This window comes from Mycetomoellerius zeteki, unplaced genomic scaffold, assembly GCF_001594055.1.
Source record: "Mycetomoellerius zeteki isolate Tzet28-1 unplaced genomic scaffold, Tzet1.0 scaffold344, whole genome shotgun sequence".
NCBI lineage: Eukaryota > Metazoa > Arthropoda > Insecta > Hymenoptera > Formicidae > Mycetomoellerius > Mycetomoellerius zeteki.
In genome coordinates, this window is record NW_017257332.1 from 58,935 (window position 1) to 63,394 (window position 4,460).

Genomic DNA, 4,460 nt, shown 5'->3' on the forward strand with positions numbered 1-4,460 from the left:
TAGCCAATAAGCTTTACAGCCAATTACAGCTCCTAACATGTTCATTGGTTACCACGTCGCATTTTACCGCGCGGCAAGTGTTTCCGCGTCCAGTGTGCAGGAACCATAAGTAATTAGGAATAAAGAATAAACGATTTTAACCTATCAGAAACCGTGTATTCCGATGGATCCGATTTTTGATTGGTTAAAATCGTTTATTCTTCATTCCTTAAGGTGTATTCATATGCAAGCGTCGAGCAGCGGAAGCAGCAACCAATCAGCTGGGCGATATGGGTGAAGAATATTTTTTACGCCATTATGGCTGCGGTCCACTTGACGCTACAAAGACTTCGAAGCGTTTGAGCGATCAGAACAAAAAATTTTACGAATTGACTAATCAAAGAATGCTTCGAAGCGTTTGTAGCGTCAAGTGGACCGTAGCCTGTAAAAATCGCCTCGTTGAATGATTGCTGCTTCCGCTGCTTGACGTTTGACGCTTGCATGTGAATGCACCTTTATTCCTTCTATTGTGTGCAGGGCCTGCACACAATAAAACAATGGTTGTGTTCCGATAGCTGTGTTGAAAATTTTCTTTTTAATTACAAGGTTGGTAGCGCTATAACTAAATTACTTAGCTGTGTTCCGTAAGGGATCAACTAACACCGTAGTTTGCATTTACTTTATCGGCTTGTCCAGGAAAGATTGTCCAGAAAATTTTTACTTTTATAATATATAGTTGATTATTTATTATTATATATATTTATTGAAATATGATTTAAGCAATATTGGACTGATGAGAATAAATTTAATTAAATAAAAAAATCTTATATTCGGTCATGCAATTGTAGAATCAGAATGTTATAAATTCACGAAGAATTATGTATTTAATATTAAGATCCGCTTTGATCGAATATAGGATAAAGTAAATGCAAACTACGGTGTCAGCTGATCTCTTACGAAACACAGCTATGGGTGTATTCCGAATCAGGTTAGCTTAGCTTATTTTTTCCCCAAGATGTTGGCAGTTCCGTAACTAAACCGAGAAGTGTTCTGAACGTCGGCTGTCATAACTCGTAACCAATAGAAGCCAGTAGCTGAGTTCGACGGCCGATGGGTTCGGAACATTTCTCGGTTTAGTTACAGAACTGCCAACATCTAAGGAAAAAAATAAGCTAAGCTAATCCGGTTCGGAATACACCCTATGTTAGTTATAGCGCTACCAACCTTGTAACTAAAAAGAAAATTTTCGACACAGCTATCGGAACGCAACTCTGATTGACATATTTCATTAGATCTAATAATATAGACCAAACAGGTACAAGAGCTGATTGAGCGCTCAGTGAGGACAGTGAGCGGTTGTGCTTCTGGATGCACCTTATATGTATACCCTACATAACCGTGATATTTAATAACTTATGATAATACATACATGAAAATGTGTTTAACTTTTAAAGACACATTTTTAGGATATGTGCACATTGATCAAGTGGATCAAGTGTACTTTTCTGATTTTCGCTATACTATTATAAAATTCCAAATAAATTTTGTACAATGTACTTGCAAGTATCCTTATTTTCTATATTCTTTAACATCTTTCCGTTTTTACTGAATGGGACGGGTAGAGATTCATTAAAAATTATCACTTCGTAAAATAATATAATAGGAAATTTTATTCATTTTATGGAGCAGAAAATCTCCTCTAGATTTCTGTGCAGAATATTCGAGTTTTCTGCGCATAATATTTACGCATAATATGTACATTATTATGCATACCCAACCCTGATCCTTCCACCATGGACAGATAGATATTGGAGACATTGGCTGCGTTCAGCAGAACGTTTGTTTTGCAACTGTTGGAAGTTTCCTTCGCGCTAATTGAATCATACTTTTAGATCTAGAAGAATGGTCCTATCTCAGCAGACAATCATAAAACGGTTGCAAAACTGTTGAGTCTGCTGAACGCAGCCATTGGGTGCATTCAGTACTACAATCGCTCACTGAGCGCTCAGTGAGCGCTTGCATCTTATTGGCATATTCCGTTAGAACTAAAAATATAGACCAAACAGATACAAGAGCTCACTGAACGCTCAGTGAGCTCTTGTATCTGATTGGCACATCCCGTTAGAACTAAAGATATAGACCAAACAGATTCAAGAGCTCACTGAGCGCTCAATGAGCGGTCATAGTACTGAATGCACCCATTGACAGTCACCTATGGCCCTTCCAGTATGTATGTCTAAGGTATTCCGTTACCCCGGGTTTACAATAGGGTTTTAAGCCTAAAGCGGGGAGCACAGACTTTTGCATAACGCATAACATGTAATGCATAAGAAATTCAATCAATCAGAATTCTTTATTTCATGGAAAGGAAGGAAACGGAGGGCTTTGATTGGTACATTTTCTTATGCATTACGTGTTATGCGTTATGCAAGAGTCTGTGCTCCCCGCTTTAAGCCTAATAAGAAATGGGCGAATCGATTATTTCCCTTGGATTCGACTGTAATTGGTCAGTTTCTTAAAGCTTAAGGGCCATGGCACACAAAAAAACTTAAGTAGTAAAACATAAGCAGTAAGCGAATTGACCAATCACAGTAGAGTCCATAAGGCCATAACATAAGCAGTAGCGAATCCAACATGTTGATTTCCTTACTGTTTACGTCTTACTGCCTTAAGTTTTTTGTGTGCCAGGGCCCTAAGTCTTAAAACACCTATTGTAGATCCGGACTTAGCGGTTGAGATTATGTGTGTGACCTGTGTTATGGGCTGCGCAGAATAAAAGGAACAGAGAATAAGAATTTTAACCTATCAGAAATCACGTATTGTGAAATACACAATTTCTGATAGGTTGAAATTCTTATTCTTTGTTCTCTGTTCCCTGTTCCTTTTATTCTGCGCAGCTCCTTACACAGCCTGCGTAAATAGCTATAGTCACAATAAGTTTGTTCGCGTCGCAAACTCCAACATGCTCCAACATGCTCTTAGGCCAGAATCAGACTACGCATTGAAGATTGAGATTGAAGATTGAAAGATTGAAATTTAACCAATAAAAACAATAGGAACTAAAATTTCTTTGCCCTCATTGGTCAAATTTCAATCTTCAATCTTCGATCTCAATCTTCAATGCGTAGTCTGATTCCGGCCATAGTGCTAATAGCTCCTACTCACTCTATAACTGCTTTCCTTTTACACACAAGTGAAACTGAGTCCGAAGTGAGCTGAGTATTTCAAACTCAGATAATGACATCATTATTCAGTATGTAAAAGGAACGCGCTGAAATGAGAAATTCTCACTAACCTCAAATTAAATAATAAAAGGTATAATCAAAGGTTAGGTTCGTATTCTAAATAATCACCAATTATTTATTAAAAATTACAATTCTTTTATCAATTTATTCTTGCTTTTTTGATGAAAAAGTTATCGAATGTACATAGGTTTATAACCTCACTTTGAAGTGAGTTTACGAGACTCACGAAAGCACACGGTTTCGATCTTGTGCAGATTATGGGGAAAAACTCAGTTGAACCTCACTTGTCAGAATGCAAAAGGAACGCGCATTCAACTGAGTTATGACGTCACAAGTGAGAATTATCTGAGAATCGGTGTAAAAGGAAAGCAGCTTATGGGTGCATCCAGTACTACGATCGCTCGCTGAGCGCTCAGTGAGCTCTTGAATCTGTTTGGTCTATATTTTTAGTTTTAACGGAATATGTCAATCAGATGCAAGAGCTTACTGAGTGCTCAGTGAGCGGTTGTAGTACTGGGCCTTTACTCCGGATCTACAATAGGGTTTTAAGCCTTAAGCCATAAGAAATGGGCGAATCACAGTCGATTATTCCCCTCGGATTCGACTGTAATTGGTCAATTTCTTACGTCTTTAACCTATTATAGATCCGGACTTAAAGCCTTGTGTCCACGATGCTAGAAATTGGTCCGAGATCTCGGATGAAGAAAGAATTGACCAATCGCATTGATCATGTGACTAAATTGTTTAAATGTGATTGGTTAATTCTTTCTCTCTCCGAGATCTCGGACCAATTTCTATCATCGTGGACACAAGGCTTTATTCTTGAAAAGTATCGCATACGATAAACTAGGGAAATACTATAGTGCACGTAACATGTGCTATAGTATTTCCCTAGACTTTCGTATACGTTTCTTTTCAAGAATAGACCCCCTGGGCTGCGTTCAGGAATTACGCCTAGATAATTCTAGTGTGCATATTTGCTATAATATATGTAACGTAACCTGTAGCTTAGAGTTATCTGGGTGTAATTCCTGAACGCAGCCTTGAATGCACCCTATCAAGCGCGTTGGAGTGAGCTATGGTAGGAGCATATTGGAACATGTTGAAGCGTGCGACGTGAACAAACCTAATATGGCTGCTTCACTTAAGAGGGGATAACCAATCAGAATACATATCAGACTGCCAATCAGAAACTCGAACGTCAATGTCTCTTTATATATATATATATATATATAT